Consider the following 20,026-nt stretch of genomic DNA (forward strand, 5'->3'; position numbering starts at 1 on the left):
TGGTGGGGATCTATGCTAACAGTAAGGAGCCTGCTTGGGATTCTCTCTCCCTCTCTGCCCCTCCCCCAGTCATGCACACCCACGCTCTCTCTCTCTCTCTCAAAATAAATAAATAAACCTAAAAAAATTAAATGGACTGAGTAGGCATATTTAATAAATAGTGATCTGGGCTTAAAAATCTCCTTAAAACTTTTTCAATCTCTAACTTATAAAGTCAAAATCATAATACAAAAAAAAAAAAAAATCATACTTAACACTGCACATATTCATTCACTGACTGATTTATTCACTCAACAAATATTTTTGAACATGTCCTATGTTGGGCCCAGGAAATGAGGCCAGGCAGGTACAGCCTGCATGCACAAAGCCTAAAATCTGGCAGAACAAATGGGCGTGGAACACGAAACTATCTGACACAAGGGAAGGGTCCCAGGTGACAGGTGAAAGGGTGCTTGGGGGGGACCCACCCCCCCAGGAGACACACAGTCGTGCCTGGCTACTCCATTTGGTGGCCTCTTTCCTTGTCCTAAGAAAGGGCATGGGGAACTGCTTCCTACCATCACGATAGGTAATATTTTTTTCCCCTCTGAAGGGTCAGAAGGACAAAACCCATCAGTGCCTCCATTTCTACTGGGCTGGCTGTCCAAACAGACTGGGTCTACGCAGCATGAAAATGAATTTAGATAAAAGCTCATTTTATTTTTTTTTTAAGTTTATTTATTTTGAGGGACAGAAAAAGAGAGGGAGAGAGAGAATCCCAAGCACACTCCACGCTATCGGCACGGAGCCTGACACGGGGCTTGAATCCCTGAACCTCGAGATTGTGTCCTGAGCTGAAATCGAGAGTCAGACACTTAACTGACTGAACCACCCAGGCGCCCTACTAAAAGCTCATTTTAAAAATCAACAAACTACGGGCCTGTGGGCGGTTCATCGGGTTAAGCTTCTGGAATGGATTTTGGCTCAGGTCGTGATCCATGTTCTTGGGTTCGAGCCCAGGCTGAGCACAGAGCCTGCTTGTGATGCTTTCTTTGACCCTTTCCTGATCTCTCTCTCTCTCTCTTTCTCTCTCTTAAAATAAACATTTAAAAAAAATTTTTTAATGTTTATTAATTATTGAAAGACAGAGACAGAGCATGAGCAGGGAAGGGGCAGAGAGAGAGGGAGACACAGAATCTGAAGCAGGCTCCAGGCTCTGAGCCGTCAGCACAGAGCCCGACGCGGGGCTCGAACTCACAAACCGCGAGATCATGACCTGAGCTGAAGTCAGACGCTCAACCAACTGAGCCACCCAGGCGCCCCTAAATAAACATTTTTTTTTTAATCAACAAATGAAGCAGGTATTTCATAAACATGATGCCAAACCACAGAGCTCGTAGATGAGTGAGCTGTCCCCAGCCCTCGTTACACAGAACCCCGTCCTCATCCGTACGATCCTCTTGCTGTGTGACCCTCCCCGGGATGCAGGCCTCTGCCCTGCTGGGCCTGGCGTTTCAAGGGGTTGTCACTGTATGGGCCTTGGCTCTCCTCTGTATTAGCAGCTCCCATATTCTCAAATAGGGGACCCCTTTTCAGACCCCCCAAAATATGGCAGACTCACATGTGATAATGGTTGTATGTTTACCACTTCTTGATCAAGAAAATACAGCATGACAAAAGCCCGTAAAGAATTTAGGTATGCCGGGGCGCCTGGGTGGCTCAGTCGGTTCAGCGTTCCGACTCCCCCTCAGGTCATGATCTCGCGGCTCACGAGTTCGAGCCCCGCATCAGGCTCTGTGCTGACCGCTCGGAGCCTGGAACCTGCTTCGGATTCTGTGTCTCCCTCCTTCTCTGCCCCTCCCCCACTCTCATTCTCTCTCTCAAAAATAAACATTTTAAAAAAAAAAAAAGTATGGCTGTAGTGACTTCACCAAATCACGGGATTAAGGGTCATTTTGGTTTCTCCTTCTTTAATTTTGTTACTTTCCACATTTCCAACTACTATATTGCTGCTCTCTAAAAATATATATACGCTTTGTTTAAATGCTTTGTAAACTGTAAGTGCTTTCTATGAGGCTGTCTCCTCATCTGTGGGGTGGGGACGAAAACCGCACAGAGCTTCTAGGGCTGCTATGGGAACGTACAAGTCATCACGTTCTTGCAGAGGGACTGCTCTGCAGTCAGGATGGAAAGCACTCAACACGGTGTCTGGCATCTAGAAAACATCCATGACGTCATTTCTTGGTTTGTTGACTGACTGACAGATTTGTTCCCGCTATCGAGGCAGGAGAATCACAGAGAGACCGCCCTGCCCTGGGGATCACAGCCCAGTCTCTCAACTTTGTTTGCACAGCTCCCCGCGGGCGCATTGGGGACAGTCCGGTCCGTCCCCCCGCCAACAAGAACACGAAATCACAGGTCAGGACCCCAACCCCAACACGGTCAGGATGCTGGCTGCTCAGAAGCTGAAAAGCAGCCAGCACCATCCGGGGCGGCACCTTTAGGTCTGGATGATCCTCTTTAGGGACAGGTACTGTTTTAGCGATGGCAGTCTCCACCCGAACCCAGCTTGCCCCGTGGGCCTGCGCAAGGGGACTTGGCTTTTAAGGCAGGTCTCCTTGCCTTTGCAAGTGCAGGGGAAATGAACCGATGTTGACTGAGAATATTCCAGTACTCTGGCAATACGCCAGACTGTGCAAGGTGCTTTTTCCTACTTTATTTCATTTCAGGTGACAGCAACTCTATGAGACAGACATGGTCATGTCCCATTTTTCAGATGAAGAACCCGATGGTCAGCAAATGTAAGAAATGTGCCCAGAGTCCAAGAGCTTGTAAGAGGCCAGCCTGGAATTGTAACTTTGGTCCAGTCAATTCAGAATCCTACACACCGCTGTCCTAATCGCACAGACTTGGAGAGGTCACTCTGAACGCTGATCCTAATCTGCAAAGCCCTTTCCTGTCTTCGAAGGGGAGAGTCCACAAAACCTGAGGCATTGGGCACTTTTCTCCTTCCTTCTTCAGCATCTTTACCAACCCCCCCCCCCCCCCCGACTGGCAAAGACAGATGACCTGCCCAAACAGGAAGGTTCATCTGGGGGCAGAGAGACCCTTGGTCGGTATGAGACATTCTTTGATCAAAATTTAATGTGCATGAGAGACACCACTGACTCATCTCATTGGTTAAGGGACTCAATTCCAATAGCAAATTGAAGGAAGCACGTGTGCCAAAGAAAATCCTTTTCAAAAAGAGGGATGTAGGGCACCTGGGTGGCTCAGTCAGTTGAGCATCCGACTCTTGATTTCAGCTCAGGTCACGATCTCAGGGTTCTGGGATCGAATTCTGCTCGGCATGGAGCTGCTTAAGATTCTGTCTCTCTCCCCCACTCTGCCTCTCTCTTCTTGCTCACTCTCTCTCTCTCTAAAATAGAATTAAAAAAATAAAGATGTATGGTGGTGATTTGTCTCAAATAAATGAAAACCAATTGTGAGCTTTAAAAAATCTTTTAAGGCTAAGTGATAGGAATCAAGCCTATCACTCAGTATTTATAGATCCACGATTGAACTCTGCCATCACCGCCCCCTCCCTCCTAACTGGGATCTACTGAGGTCAACTATAATTCTCAAGCCAGCATGTGCTAGAAAAATAATAAACTCCTTTATCAGCAGAGATTGGAAATTTCCTAACTCCGCCGAGCCACAAAATATTAGCTCATTAAATGTCATCATTTAGAGATGATGAAAAAGAGGCCAGGGAGTCGAGTGCCTTCCCAGAGTCTTTTTTGCAGGGACTTCAGGGATGTCGGTGTCTAGGGGGAATCAAGGTCACAGAATACGTAACTGTCGGGCACCCCAATAATTTAATTCAGTACGAATGAAAATGACTTGACTTCTTGGTGGGGACCCCGCATTTCCTTAGGTGGCAATGCAACAATCAAGGCCACAGAAGTGGGCTTGGAAGCCACAAGGAAGAAATGGGGAGAAAGGTGGAGTCCACCTGCCTTGTCTACACTCTCCCTGAAGAGAGCAGACTGGACTGTCCACAGACCACAACACTCTCGGACGGCAGCTTCCAATCCCGAAGCCAGCGAGACTCACTACTGATGTGCTTTGTCAAATCCGTCAGCTTGGAGACGTTCAAAAAGATCAAGTGAACCGTAAGACGGCTGGGGTTTGGCCCTTTTGAGGGACGGCCCAGAACGTAGTTGGGCAACGTGAGTCCTTAATTCCGAAAGTTAAAATTATTCTAAGTCCCGGGGATGTCAGGTACAGCATGGTGACTACAGTTAATAACACTGTACTGCATATTTGAAAGTTGTTAAGGGAATAAATCTTAAAAGTTCCCATCATCACAAGAAAAAAAAAAAAAAAAGAAACCTCTGTAATTATGTGTGGTGAAAGATGTGAGTTAGGTTTATTGCGGTGATCGTTTCGCAATACATACAAATATCGAATCATTATGTGTACCTGAAACTAAAATAATGTCGTATGTCAGTGCCTGCACATAAAATAAGGTAGCTCTGTGATTTCCATGATGGACAGGTGCTCAAATAACCCAAAGGGCAGATAATAATATAGTAAAAGTTGTCAGACCTGAAAATGAGGCTATGATGTTTTATATAGAAGCTTTGGCTTTCAAATTATACGTTTAACTAGATCAACACATAAATTGTCTCCTGGTTTAAAGCATCCGACATGGAACGGATGTGACCATGTGCATCCAGGGTGACAGCAAGACCCTCCGTGTGACGGAGGAAACACTGGTGCTCTGGATGAAGCACCGAGCTGGATAAATCCGGCTGTCTGATTGATGAGCCCCGATCGGTGCTTTCTGTGAGGCTGTCTCCTCATCTGTGAGGTGGGAACGAAAACAGCACAGAGCTTCTAGGGCTGCCACGGGAACGTGTAAGTCACCACGTTCTTGCACAGGGGCTGCTATGGAGTCAGGACGGAACGCACTTAACATGGCGTCTGGCGTCTTAGAAAACATCCATGACGTCATTTCTTGGTTTGTTGACTGATCGATTGTAACTCACCGGAAAACAGACAGATGTTTGTCTGGAGTATGAACAGGGGTGAAGTTTTGTCCTTCATCACTCCCTACGGTTCTCTGCACCAGTCGGTTGAGTAAGTGCCCTGCCTGACTCAGCAGCAATTCTGTGTCAGTGCCATCTGTGGCTTCCCTCGGTGTGGACGGACAGCACCTTGCACTGTTGTGCGTGCAAACTCACGCCCCCGTTTATATTAGAACACAATGCTAGGGGCGCCTGGGTGGCTCAGTCAGTTAAGCATCCGACTCTTGGTTTCGGCTCAAGTCACGATCTCACGGTTCGTGGGTTCGAGCCCCGCATCGGGCTTTGCGTTGACAGTGTGGAGCCTGGTTGGGATTCTCTCCCCCCCCCCCCCCACCGCCTCTGCCCCTCCCCTGCTCGCTCTCTCTCAATAAATAAATAAATAAATAAACTGTAAAAAAAAAAAAAAAAAAAAGAACACAGTGCTAACCCCCCGACCCGCTGCCAGCGTTTGGTCACACGGAGGAGACTGGTCCCAGAATTCACATGGAACCAAAGGGTAAATTGAGAGCCTTTTAAGGAAAAGTCTGTGGAATATAAAATAAAAATGCCTTCGGGGATCGACCTACAGCGATACCTCCAGGTGTGGCGGGGAGGAGAGGACTCACTTGGGCAGGCTGCTGGACTAATGGAGCTCGTGAGCGTGCTAATCGGTGGGGGAAATGCTTCTAAACGTCATCCAGTAATGCAGCCCTTGCTTGGTCCACCGAGATGCTAGGTGCCAACATCTCTGTGTAACCGAACGCAGAACCGCCGAGATTCCAGACCCTCAACACACCCGCCAGAGATGCCTCGTATGCATCCAAGCGCTTCAGTGAATCCGTCTAGGATAGTCTCTCCTCTGGTGTCCAAACCAAAGAGAAAACCTGTTCCCAGACCGAGCAGGGCTTTCAGAAACTAGGTGACTATTCACCAAGGAGACATTGAGGACATTTGCCTGCAAATAATTGTGATAGAAAAGAATCAATTAGGGCCCCATCTGCAGTTCGTTAATATGATCCGTTGAAAAAGGAGGCCAGATTCACCGAGTCAGTCCGAAAGGCTAAAAATAGGACTAATGTGAGCCTGGCTCAGTGCACTGAAGGCAATAAAAAGACCTCTACATCTGCTAGAGCAGGAGTCCCTGGACGCTCCCTGACTCTTTACTACTTATCCTCAGTGGTAATTGGGAAGGGAGGCATTTATCTGCTTTCCAGAAAAAGCAAAAAGCATTCCGTGAGGATCACTGTGGCCAAAAATATCATCCTGTGCTGATGCAGGAGAATCAACAGAGGTTGTTTTCTTATAGCACAAATCTCCTTCTAAACTGTCCGAAGGAATGCATCTCCCTCGAAAAGATTTACGAGTCACTTGGGCAGCAATTGCCAAGGTGCGGTGGGGCAACGATCATGCATTTTTTTTTTAAAGGAGTTTATTTGTTGTGATGTGTTTATTCCAAAGAATATAAACACACCCAACCTGTGACTCCAAGGCTTTGCCGTCTGCAGAGATGGAAAAAAGGAAATCAGAAGGTGGCACACGAACGTTTGAAAACTGGAAAATGGCCTTCTAGGGCCGAAGCCGGTTGGGTTCCCATGGCTTGGACAAGTGATGTGTGCACAGAATCATTTTCGTAGCCTCGCTGAACACAGAACCAGCGAGATCTCCAAATGCCCAGTGAAAACCCGCAAAGTTGCAAGGACCACTTGGTTTTCTCCCTACATTAAGAAGTCTTCATCCTTGGGGCGCCTGGGTGGCGCAGTCGGTTAAGCGTCCGACTTCAGCCAGGTCACGATCTCGCGGTCCGTGAGTTCGAGCCCCGCGTCAGGCTCTGGGCTGATGGCTCGGAGCCTGGAGCCTGTTTCCGATTCTGTGTCTCCCTCTCTCTCTGCCCCTCCCCTGTTCATGCTCTGTCTCTCTCTGTCCCAAAAATAAATAAAAACGTTGAAAAAAAAAATTTAAAAAAAAAAAAAAAAAAAAAAAAAAAAAGAAGTCTTCATCCAAATGACCTGAGCGACAGTATAGGATTCCTTTTCAGATCACCAATCTCTGGGCCCAGATCTCTGAAGTTGAACCAAGCGTACCCCATGCCCCGGAGGGGACAAGAAAGAGCGTTTTACCTTTTTGAGCCAGCTAGAGGCTACGGGCACAAGGAAGGAGTTCCTGAAGACTTTTGACAGCTTACTCCACCCCCAGACCCTTATCCTCATTTTTTGAACCACAGCCATTCACATCCTGGGATGTTGAGGGGATGCCCCGGGTGGACCCTGGGTGCACCTGGATGGGACTGCGATCTTAGAAGACACCTGAAATCTGGTGGGGAGGTCAGCGTGGGGAGTGAGCCATCCACTCACACGGAGAAAAGAGGGGTTTGATGCCTTTTTACTTCGCACTAAACCTCTCATCTCCGGTTAAAGAAACTGTGGCTCATTCCACGATGGAATACTATTGAGTTAGAGCAGATGCGGAAGCAGAGAAAAAGAGAAAGGAGTTGCGGAATAACACGTTAGCATGATTTGCTTTTGTGCAAAAGGAGAGGACTTAAATATGCTTGTGTAGAAACGTAGAGTGTTTCTGGAAGGATTTACCGAAAGCGTTAACGATAGTTGCTTATCCAACAACGGTAAGAGAGGGGGCACCGAGTGTGGGGAGAAGGCTTTTAAGTTCCACTTTAGAGCCATCTGTGTGTTGGCAATTTTTGCAATGATCTCTACCGCTTTGATAACAAAGGCCTTTTCAAAGATAGCAAACAATGGGAAAATAGTCCAAAGCTTGCATTGATGCCCCCGGAATTTTAGACCATGGGACGTTTGTTAGAGTGAGCGGTTCACTTGCATTTACAACATAATCACAGTACGTAATGCACGTTACCTAATAATCATCATGACGGAGACCAGCATTCCCATATTAACCACGATCCAGCACACACGTTGCATAACAGTCTCACGTAAGAAACCTCTTTCTGCAGAAGCACAGGATGGACACGTGGGCATGAGCTTGGATCGCCCCGGCTCCAGCTGATGAGACAGCCCCTGTCCCTCTGGCTGTAATCACAGCCCCCGATCCACGTCAGGCACTGGCTGAGTCGCATCGCAGACATCAGCTCTCGTCTTCCTGGTAACTCTCGGCTGTTGGTTCCACGTCTCTGTTTACAGATGAGGAAATCGAAGCTTTGAAAGTTTACCCCATTATTGTGACAGCGACACTGGCACCCTCCCGGCCACAGCACGAAGTTCTCCCTCGGATTACGTTTCCCCATCCTCCCAACAATGAAATGTGAGTAGAAGTGAGGTGTGTCGTTTGAGGCTAACGTAACCTGCGCTTTCTCTCACCCTCTGCGCGGAGATCTCCAAGGCCCTAGGGGTCGGCGAGCCTGGGCTCCTGAATCGCCGCCTGAGGACGGTCACCCACTGTCCTGAACTGGACGTAAATATCAGTGCTAAGGCTGTGAAATCGGAGGGGTTCTTTGTTACTGCTGCCCGTGTTACCCTAAGTAATGCAAAGTGCCAGAATGCAGTTGGATTTCAAAGGAAACAGGGCTGGGCCAGGACGCTGGGGCCATTCGCCTGCAAAGCACGCTCCCTTCCCGCCATGCTGAAATGCTCCCAAGCCATACCGTGTAGCTACTCAGCTCATCTGTGGCCTTAGCCACCGGCCCTTTGGCTCCTTTGTTTAGGCGTGGTCCCTGCAAGCTAAAAAGAGATGTATACCACACAAATAAGGGGAGAGAAGCAAGGAGAAAAAACATTCGAGGGGTCTTTGCTGACCTTCCGGGGGGCGGGGGTACCTTAGAGGAAGGCTCAGTTCTTGGGCTATCCGTTAGCCACTGCTCTGCCCGCCCGCACAGCTTCCCGGCACCCTCCGTGAGAGAGCAGCATGCTGGTGATAGACCTCACATCTGTGCAAGGCCCCGGAGGAGTCAGCTCAGACCACGTCAGCTCTCCCTGCATGACTTCCATGAGGACAGCATGGCTGGCGGGTGGTCAAAAACCAGAAGCGAGGCCCAAACCCTGGAGACAAAGGCGGAACTGTCCGGTCCAAACCAACCATAGCCACTGGGGAATGAGAACAGCGTGCTTATGTGGTAAGCCCTGCAGAGAGATACTTTTCTAATATTTTCCAAGACCTCAGCTTTCTTTTCTTTTTTTCTAATAAAATCCTACGCGAGACAATGTTACACGGCAGTTGCTTCACCAACGTTGCATCACATTCTCACTGGCAGTATTAGCGTTTAACCATCCTAGAAAACCAGGATATTTGTATCCTGAAAACGCAAGTAAGTAATTTCCTCTTTCAGTTCTAAGTGTTTCACTGGTACCTCCAGAAGCTTCTGTGAAATCTGGTAAGAAGAAAGGTAATCGATAATGTTATTTTAGGGGGCACCTGGGTGGCTCAGTTGGTTGGGCATCCGGCTTCGGCTCAGGGCACGATCTCACGGTTCATGAGTTTGAGCCCCGCTACGGGCTCCGGGCTGACAGCTCAGAGCCTGGAGCCCGCTGCGGATTCTGTGTCTCCTTCTCTCTCTCTCTCTCTCTCTCTCTCTGCCCCTCCTTCACACTCTGTCTCTCTCCCCTTCTCTCAAAAATAAATAAACATTTAAAAAACTTTTTTTAAAATAATGTTATTTTAGGATAAAACACTGTATTAAATTTTTTTTTAAAAGAAAAGCACTTTTTTGTCTCCATTCTAGTTTTTTAAAGAACTGCAATCATTGGGAATATTTCTTGGTTAAGTAGCACGAATGCATTTATCAGCGGCATCCTTTTCTTGTTTCTGACAACGTAACTTTCCGTACGTTGGCGCACTCCCTAGCCTGACAACAGATACCTCCTCCAGTTTGTAGGACACAGTCACACTTTGTTCCAGACTCCCTGGAAGGCACTGAGGATCCGGCGGTGATCAGCTCAGCCCTCGTGGACCTTATGCTCTGCTGGAAGGAAGAGACGAACCCCAAGAAGCTGAGCCGCCGTGTCGACTCGTACTCGGCAGACCACCCTTGCTGCATAAGGTACAACATTTCAGCTGCATATCCACGTGCCCCAGAAACACAGTGGGAAACCTGAGCCAGCCTTCCTCGTGACTTCAGGCCTTGCCCCGACTCCAGTGGAGACAAGCCAAAATGTTTCAGCTCCCAACCCAGGGCAGACCTCAAATATGACACGTGACTCAAAAGCAGTCGGTGAGATATGGCCCCTTCGGCGAGTGTCTGATTGGTTCCAGAGGAAAGAGTTTAGACAGCCCGGCTCAGAGCACATGTCTGGAGGGGAGTCCTCGGGGCCTGGGTTTCTGGCAGGCCTCCGGGCTCAGGGACTAGCAGGGCTCGCTACGTGCTCACACGTGAAGCGCTTGTGAGACACGCAGCCCGTGGAAGCCAGCGGGGCTGGTCCCACCTGCAAGCTGCTTACCTCACTCCACCACCCCCTGAGGGGGGGAGGCTGGAACATGTTTCCAGGGAGTGGCAGCCTCTTAAGGCTATAATAATGTCGATCAACTCGAATGGACTAATATCACAACACTGTGATGGGGTCTTCAAGAAAAGATACTAAAACGGTCGCGTTATCGGGGAGCTGAGCACGCTAAAGTTGACCGTCTTACTCTGGGCCAAGCCAAGTGGTGAGTCAGTCAGGGACAAGGCTGACATTTTCTTTTCAGCAAGTCATATTTCCTTCCATTAAAAAAAGTAATGGAGAAGCCAGACCCCAAACGACAAATGCTGTAAGGTTCCACTTCTACGAGCTCCTGAGAGGAGTCAAATTCATAGAGACAGAAAGGAGACCGGTGGCTGCCAGAGGCTGGTGGGTGAGGGGTGGAAATGGGGAGTTAGCGTTTCATGGGGACAGACTTTCAGTTGGGAAGATAAGAAAGTTCTGGAGACGGATGGTAGTTGATCGTTGCCCACGGTGGGAACGTCCTTAATGCCACTTAAAAAATGGTTAAAGTGGTAAATTTGCGTTCTGTATATTTTATCACAATAAAAAAAGTTATGGAAATATTCGCTCTGACTCTTTAATTAGATCCTTTGAAGATGAATTGTGTTCTGTTTAGCATTTTCTTTCTGTATGTGGGCTGGCCTTTCCACAAGGCATCAGACAGAGACTCTTAAGGACAGAGACTATTTATTATTTATCCTTTGAGCCCCTCAGCACCAGTACAAATCCCTAATATATAATGTGGGACAAATGTTATTTGAAAGAAAAAAAAAAAAGAATGAACAAATGGACCCAGCATTGCCTCATCAGCAAAGGTCATGTCACGGCACCGGGTTTTTTCTAAAAACATGTTCACAGAACAGTAACAACAACAAAGACAAAGGACATTATTGAGTGTTTTGCATTCAGAGTAATTAAGATTCTCAATCCAAAAAAAAAAAAAAATGTTAAATACACATATGTAGTCATAGTGAAAGTTTCCTGCCTACATTTCCCATAAAGCTCTTACTTCACTCTAATAAGAGGTAGGAGTGATGAACGAATGAATGGCTTTCCTTCCTGGTCCACGGAGTTAGATTTTCCCCATCTGGATATCAAAGCATTCCATGCAGAGAAAGAGAGTGTCCTGCTGGTCCCTGAGGAAATAAAGGAAGCACCTAAAGTTGGTCCAGCATCAACGTCCCTTTCCGGGGCAGCTCCCTCCTCTGGGTGAGACAGGAAGTGATCACTGGCCGCCCTCCCACTGACTCAGCCGTGAAACCTTTACAGTAATTCGACTTCACTACACTGATGCTTCCTTGGGCGAAGACTTTCTCATTTTCTGGTAAAACAGATCTCTGAGGCTCGAGAAACCCAACAGCAAGAGAAAGGAATGCTTGCGTTACTCAGAGCCAGAGAGCATGGATGGCGGAGAGAACTGAGACGCCTTTCTCCCTCAGCTTTCTTTTCAGTGCTGAGCAACCCTCCCAGTGTCCTCAAATTCCTAAGGGTTTGTTTTTTTTTAATCTCACATTTTGGTACTAAATAAATCCAACCATTTGTGCACTCTAGTCCTTTTTAGCAAAGAGTGCGTTAGCTGTTTTCTCTGCAGAACAAAACCAAAACCCCATCCAAATGAAAAGCTGCACACAAAAATAAGCGATGTCTTCTGATCAGTGCAGTAGAATTGCCATGAATTCGGTCAGGGTTCCTGGCCTGCTTCACCATTTTTTTTTTTTTTTTTTTTTTTTGGTGGCATTAAGTACATTCACGGTGCTGTGCAGCCATCACCACCATCCGTCTCTAACGTTTGGGGAGATCTCAAAACATGTAATCATGGTGAGAAAGCTTTTTTCTGGGCTCAGAAATTCGGAATGACAGAAACTATCATTTGTGGCATTATCATGGAGGAGAATCTGAAAAACCTCCGGCCACAAAATACCTAGATATGCTGTACAAAAATAACACACACGGTTTTAAAAGCACAGCTGAGATCAGTAAAGGAAATCCCTGAGGCCAAAGCGGGCTGAACACCGGAGCAGGTGCGGACACTTTGGCTGCCTGTGCAGAGGGAGCCCTGGCGGGGAACAAAGTCACCTTGAGCTTCAGAACCACAGGCCATGCTTCACGCAGCCTTGGGGTTTAAACTGACACACCTGTATGTTCTAGAAAGTCCATGCTGATTAGATAGCATCAAAAGAGTCCCAATCTAGTAATATCACAGGGGCACTTGCTGAAGCAAATGAGAAACTTCTCTATGGAGACAGATCCCCAGCCTCGGCCACACAAGATTCCCATAGTGCACGTTCTTTGAAACGGAAGTTCACAACCAAAAACTACAACATGCTTCAAGGGACATGAGCACGAAGAACCAGAGCCAACAAACACGGCGGGCAGTAATGAACCTCAGGAACCCCCAAGAACATCAGATAATGAAGCTCTCAGAACAGGCTATAAATCATGCCTAAATGCATTGAAAAATGTAAAAGGGAGGATCAAAATTATAAGCAAATAATCAGACTCTATTTAAAATTTAAAAAAAAGAAAAAAAAAAAAAAGACCCAGGGGCACCTGGGCAGCTCAGTCGGTTAAATGTCTGACTTCGGCTCAGGTCATGGTCTCACGGTTCACGGGTTCGAGCCCCACATCAGGCTCTGCACTGACAGCTCAGAGCCTGGAGCCTGCTTCAGATTCTGTGTCTCCCTCTCTCTCTCTGCCCCTCCCCTGCTCACGTGCACGCTTTCTCTCTCTCTCTCTCTCTCTCTCTCTCTCTCAAAACACGAATAAACATGAAAACATTTTAAAAACCAAATTTGAAAAATGACCAAATATAACTTCTAGACATGAAATGTGCATCATTAAAAACAAAAACGTATTGAATGGATTTTAAAGATCAGCTTAGACAGCTAAAGAGAGCACTGTGACCCAGGAAATGGTTTGGAAGGGGATCACCTGGAGTACAGCGCACAGAGACAAAGAGATTTTCAAAATGAAAGAGAAGTTGAAGACATGAAAGATGAACAAGAAGCTCTAGCAGGTATCACACTGGAGTTCCAGGAAGACGGGAGCAAGAGGTGATATTTTAAAGACAGGGGCTGAGAGTTTTCTAGGGCAGGATGGAAATCAGATTCAGGAAGCAAAACTGGTTCAAAGCAAGATAGACAAAACTAGACACAGGTTAAGGAAAAATTGCCAACGGGAAAATCCACGAGCAGAGAGTTGGGGGGGTGGGGGGTGGGGGTGGGGGTAGCTTGACATAGACTTTTCTATAGCAACGATGGAAGCCAGAAGTCAGTGGAACCTTTTCAAAACACTGAGAGATACAGGATGAGCTTACTCGGTTTACAAGCTAAACATAGCAAAGGAACAAACTCCGACGGTCACAGATCCTGCTCAGGGTTAGTCGTAAAAAGTTACTTCTGTAGGAATGACAGATCATGGGGATGTGATCTGCACGGGGTCACTGCTCTTGGCCCAACGCGGTCACCAACCTGGAATTCTTGATCATACTGAACAAGGAGGCCTGCCCTCCCGTTTTTCACTGGACCCTACGAATTACGTAGCTGGTCTTGTTGGCAGGCCCTGAGGGCCTTGTACCACTCAGGAGCAAGCAAGCAACATCCTACACAATGTGTGGTCAAGTTCTTTAAAACAAAGCAAGCATTCTGCAGAAAAATCGAAGTCTTGTAGCTTAAAAGACAAAAAAGGACTCATGCAAATATATCTGACGGAGTTTTTCAGCCACAAGCGCTCATGTCCCTTGTACATGGGGAGAGAAGGGGAAACCAAGCTCTGTCAGGGAAATCACCAGAAAGGAGTGAGAAAGTCACCAAAAAGCAAACACCTGTTAAGCCAGGTGACTTGTATGCATGCACCAAGGAGCCGTGCAAAATCCAGTGGCTAGAGAGAGCTGATGTTGGTGGAAAGAAAACTATTTCTCTTAAATCCTCAATAGGAACACTCCACGGCATCACTGGTGAAGTCTAGATAGTGGTCCAAATCAGACAGCTGGAAACACACTAACGCCAATCAATACAACCTAGAGGAAGTCCCTCCTCTGCTCCTTCGAATTAGACAAGGACCTTATAACAGGTAACGACGAGGAGAGGCTGCTGTAAAAAGTGTCACGGTGCATCCCGTTTAATTTTCTCATTATCAGAAGATTCTGGTAATATAAGAAGGTGCCTTAAAAGGCAGTACTGGTATGAACCTATCTGATTCATTATTTTTTCAAAGGCTCAAGTTTATGACCTTAAATGATAGTGGGCTCTACCCATTAAAATAGCTTTTCACAGTTACCCTGACTTTTGAAGAAATGCAGAGTTAATTAAACTCTGTGTATCATATTTGCAGCCATCTTGGTCCATTAGGCGAAAGAAAAAAAAAAAAGTATCAGACGTCTAATAGAAAGTACCACGTCTCGGTCTAAAAATTCAGAGTTGCAAAATACATAGGCTCGTAATATCAGAATTAAAATGGAAACTTTTCAACTGCAGTTTCTGAGGTTATGTGGGTGGGAGAGAGTAAAACAGTGAGCCACAGTGAAGTGGCAGACGAGAGAGAGAGACAGAGACACAGACAGAGACACAGAGACAGAAAGAGAGAACGATGGATGCAAGTCTATACTGGGTTCTGGGGTCCTGGGGGCCATGTCTGTAGTTTTTCACTGGGGATAGTTTTTTGGGCAATGGCCTGTGACTGTCCTCATTGAGGTGGCAAGTGAAAGTTTCCTAGGATATGAAACTAACAAGCATTAGTAAATTACCCAATTGGGTATAAATGCTGATCTCCTTTCAGTGAGCCAACCTCATGCTGGAAGGGGGGAGTGTGGAGGGTCCTTTGGAAGCCTTGCACCATAACGTAACTCTTCGGTAGTCCCAGACACTCCCTCCCAGATGGGACCTCTATCCTGCACAGCATGGCACAAGGAGTAGAAATTGGGGAGTGGGCGGGATGAGTTCAGAAAGGGGGCTCCAAATTGGCTGCACCTAAGCATCCCCAGCGCCCACACACGCCTGATTCTCACTCATTCCCTCCTTCCCCAGAGAACTCTCTGAAATTGGCTCTCTTGGCCGGTTTCTTTCCCTCCCGAGACAAGCTATGGTAGGAGGTGGGGTCACTGGCACATCGGAGGCATAAACAAGGATGTCTGAGCTCAGGACTTGCTGAAGACACCAATAATGGCCTTCTCATCGCGGCCTCCGCCTCCATGCTTAGCCTCTTCCTCCTTCGAAGATTCCTCCCGTTTGGCTTTGATGGCCCAACGTCCACTCCTTCCTCTTTCGGCTTTTGTACCGGCATCTTGAGTAAACGATGATGCTACAATCCAGCGTGTGCTTCTCTGCGTGCTTTGGGGATGTATGTTTTGTGGAAATAACAAAAAGAACCTGTTTCTGCTGGTTTCCCATGCGAAGAAGACTAAGGTTTGGCAGTGGTTTGCTTATTGGTTTCTAGCCGGTTGGCCTAAGATGTGTGCCTCCATCAGAAGGAGCACCCCACCTCTCCCAGGCCAATGAATCTGACCTAATTGAAATACGGGATAAGCACACTGCAAATATACTAAGAGGAAGAGAAGAGGACAAGGCAACAAGTCGTTAGGACAATGGAAATAAAGGGAAGAAAGGATGGTGACTTCACTGGTGGTGCATTCTAGAAGAGTCCCTGGCTAACACCCTTCTCCCATGCAGGGTCCCCTTGTGAGGATGGCAACCCAGGGACTAACAGCCAAAGTTTCCAAGTCAAGATCTTTTAAAGAGCTGGTGCACAGTGGGCCAAAAAGGACATTTTTTCAAAACACGGTACAGGTACACAGGAGATGTCTAAACACTTCCAGAACATTGCAGGTAGCACCGATCAGAAAGCAACTTCACCCTCCTGCTTACTGCTTATTTATATTTAGGATATTTACTGAATGTGTCTCTTGCACTACAGCCCCTGGGCATGTAGGAGGAATGATTTTTTTTTTTTTTTTTGAAAAGGGCAGTCCCTGCTCTTAGGACTTAGGGCCCATCATCTGCAAATGCATGCCAACGCAAGCCAATTCTGGGGATCATTTTGTATGCCTGCGTGCCTTTTTTCCTACCAAAGTTTCTGGGAATGGCTGCATGAATGTGATTTGAAAGAGGGCTTCTGCAGTCAAGGCTTCCACAACCTAACATAGGACGGAAAGTTCTGGGCAGACCCGCTAAACTAATCCTATTTAGGCAGAGACTTATAGAGATAGAGGAGATGTGTCTACACAGTCACAAACACAGCCTGCCAAGGGACAAGTGGGTTGTTAAATATCATTTTTAAGCTAAAGAAAATCTCTTTAAAATGCACATTGTGAGGAGCTTAGTACAAAGATCCAAAGCCATGGGAATTGCATCTTGAAAAATGCACAGGAGGGGTGCCTGGGGGGCTCAATCAGTTAAGTGTCCAGTTTTGGATTTCAGCTCGGGTCATGATCTCACAGTTCGCGGGATCGAGCCCCAAATCGGGGTCCGTGCTGGGCGTGGAGCCTGCCTGAGATTCTCTTGCTCTCTCCTTCTGCCCCTCTCCTGCTCGCTCTCTCTCAAAAAAATAAAGAAATAAACATAAATAAAAATAAAAACGCACAGATGGCAAAGCAGAAAACTACATAGATTTGATATTTTGGTAGAAAACTTTGAGGACTGCGCCAGCGAAGGGAAGGCTGAATTAGCACATCGACGCTGTTCCAGCCTGGCCCCTGCGGGTTCCCGGGTGGCCCACCCAGACCAGAATAGTTGTCTGCAGGAAAGGTAAATCGCGGCGTTCCCAGCAGCTGGCACACTGCCAACCTCCACTTCCCATTCTTTCCCTCTCCCTCCTACCCATGACCGGAAGCAGGAGGAACAGAGAAGGAAAGGTGGGGCTGGAGGACACGGGGGCTCACGGCAGAACCGAAGCCACCCTGTGACCTCTCAAAGGGAGAGTGATTAAGAACCGTGGCCCTGAGTTTGAATCCTGCCATTCCTTCGGGACCCTTCCAGTTCCAACAGCCATTACCTGCAGCTCTTTTTCAGAACATTGCCCATAGGCCATTAGACAGCTTTGCCTGCCTACAGGAGGAACCAGGAAAACGTGGGAACGGTTAAGGAGCAGCCCTTACCCAATGACCGATGGCTGATGACAGGATTAAAGCCCGCATCCCCAGGCCTCCAGTGGGAGCAGCCCCGAGGGGCCTGCACTTCGGAAATCCCGTGGGCAGAGTCTGCAGGGCTCAGTGAAAGATAAAAATGCAAGTCCCTTGTTCCAAAATTGTTAAGAATTTCAAGACAGCAACAGCAGCACATCAGCCCAAGCACAGGGCCCTCCTGAGCACGGGGCCCCACAAGGGCACAGGGTGCACACCCACGAACCCAGCCCAGCCCGTGGGATTAGGTGGAACCCATCAACCCAGGGACTTCTCGGAGATGGCCCCTGCTTGGCTCGCTTCCCGGTCCAGCTGCTCTCTCAGCAGATTTCTCCAGGAATCACTTCCCTAACACATCACCTGCCTGTGAGTCCTCATCTCGGGGTCTGCTTCTGGGAGCCTGACCTGAGACAGGACCTCAGGTGTGCTCCCTGAACTTCTTGAAACCTCAGTTTCCTTCATCGGTAAAGATGGGAGGAAAACAGAGTCTCTTGTTGAGGTGCTGGGAGAATCCCGTGAGATAATGCGTGGAAAGTGTTCAGCACCATGTCGGGCCATGAATGCTAGCTAACATCATTTTTGTTATAATGACCAACAAAATTAAGTGCCCTTGCCTTCACAAAGGGACTCTGGGTAAGTAGAATCCTGCCTGTTCCCTCTGTCCCCTGTGCTTGGAAGACCACACCTGAGCCTATGGCCCAAGTTTTGTCACTAAGGTTTGACAAAGGTAGAGGCATCTGAGAGGGGAAGCAAAGAAGTCCCTTTGACAAGATAATTAGAACAGAGTGACTCTGACATAAGGGTGCTGATCGCCCTAGCTAGCTTGGCCAAAATGAATTACATGTATGATGAGATTACTTGACAAGATCCTTCTGGAAGTGCTAGGTGTCATCAGCCCCGGAAGTTCTTCTGAGACAAGAGAGCTGAATGTGAGGCCACCATGGATAGCAGAAGTTGTTGGAAGAGGACAAGAGTGAGTAGCCTTCTCTTTACTGTCACCCACATGCCTGAACTGTCAACACCACAGCCTAAGCAGACATCTTGTTGGAAATCCTACCTTTTCTCACACGGGGGTTGGTGCTGACCTTAAGAATTTCCCAAAGACCATAATTGGCCTCCCTCTCCAGCCTCTCAGACTTGTCTAGGCCAAGGTGGGTTCAGGGATCGAGCCCCTCCCATAGGAATCACTTGTGCTTTGGAAAGCTCTCCATCCATTGGAACGCATATCCCTCAAACACACAATCACCAAACCCCAGTGACAGCCAAGACTCTATCCAAGCCAAGACTTTCTTAACCACTTAGAACCCAACAAAAGAAAGGGCTTTGGGACAGCCGAAGTTGGTTTCACTGTATCAGGCGCGTATTGACTGACCTGGTCGGCCCTCCCTCTGTGGGAGACATCTGAGGATACCAAAATACCTGAGACACAGCCCTGCCCTCAAAGTGGCTCACAGGTTCATCCGAGTCAGGGAAACCCAACTTTTCTCTGACGTGAGAAGACGTGGTTTTTGGATGACCAGCCCACATCACATGGCACGCAGATGAGGAATCGCCCCTGCCCTTAGCCCTTTGCTTCTTGATTCCTGATATGACATATGGAAATGGATGGCTGGGGCAGGCTCCTCTCCTACCCCGCACCCAGGCATTCCACACTGTTGCTGTTCATATCAAAAGAACAGCCATGGCATCCCTGGTTACTTCCCGGCGTAGGGCAGGCAGTGACTGACCAAATGAATGAATGAATCCATCAATTAATCGGCCAGTCAACCCACTAACCAACAAAGATACTTGGGAGTGCATTTTCCCAAAGAAACAACACTGTGGGTGGCGAGTGGCCCCAAGGCAGCCCCACACCCTGACTCTAGCACCAACACAGCTGAGATGCAGCTGGGAACAACCGGTCCATTTCAACTCTACTCCACATATTCCTCTCCGCGAACTCTGGGAGCCCAGCGGCAGTCGCACGTGGTAGGCTTGCTTCACCAACGGGTCCCTACCTGACTTTTCCTGGCCAAGGCTTGCCCAGAACAGAAGGCGGTGCTTTGAATCAGCAGGGCTTCAAGTTAAGGTGCTTCTGAGGCTTGGCGAGGGGCCCGGAGAGACAGCCAGACTCACCGAGGGGCAGCTCTATATTACACAGCAGCCTTGTCCAGAGGACAAGTTTGGGTTTCATTGGACTTCTCACCTAGAACAAGGTCCAAGTGCTTCTCACTGTAATGCGGCACTATGAGACATCTGTCGCCATTCTGGAAAGGCTATTTTTTTCCCCCTTTGATTTGCTTCACAGCACAGGCTGTTGTTGCAACTAATTGGGGTGGGTAAATCATGGCCAGTGCCACGTGCAGTCCTCCCTCCCGGGACTCTCTCAGACACCAGCAGAGTCCCTCAGAGGCACTCTTGCCCCTGGGAGTACTCTCGGCCATTCCCTTGTACCCCTGCTTGTCAACCGGTCCCCA

At 47.9% G+C, this 20,026-nt stretch overlaps 2 long non-coding RNA genes across 5 annotated transcripts in view; one reads left to right on the plus strand and one right to left on the minus strand.

The window, feature by feature from the left end:
- Positions 1-20,026, minus strand: part of LOC131492554 (uncharacterized) — a 70,474-nt gene that overhangs the window by 10,438 nt on the left and 40,010 nt on the right. For 2 of the 3 annotated variants that reach the window (XR_009252128.1, XR_009252130.1), the window contains one exon: positions 19,568-19,755. This is a non-coding gene — a long non-coding RNA (uncharacterized LOC131492554). Of the gene's footprint in view, positions 1-8,684; positions 8,720-19,567; positions 19,756-20,026 lie in introns of those variants that run through there. The other variant, XR_009252131.1, reaches the window with a different exon arrangement.
- Positions 8,186-11,011, plus strand: LOC131492555 (uncharacterized). Of its 2 annotated transcripts, none has more exons than XR_009252133.1 (3): positions 8,186-8,303; positions 8,875-9,369; positions 9,718-11,011. It is a non-coding gene; the product is annotated as an uncharacterized LOC131492555 (long non-coding RNA). The 2 variants fall into 2 exon arrangements; XR_009252134.1 differs by having other exon boundaries at positions 8,875-9,111.

This window comes from Neofelis nebulosa, chromosome 13 (assembly GCF_028018385.1).
Source record: "Neofelis nebulosa isolate mNeoNeb1 chromosome 13, mNeoNeb1.pri, whole genome shotgun sequence".
In the NCBI taxonomy this organism is placed as follows: Eukaryota; Metazoa; Chordata; class Mammalia; order Carnivora; family Felidae; genus Neofelis; species Neofelis nebulosa.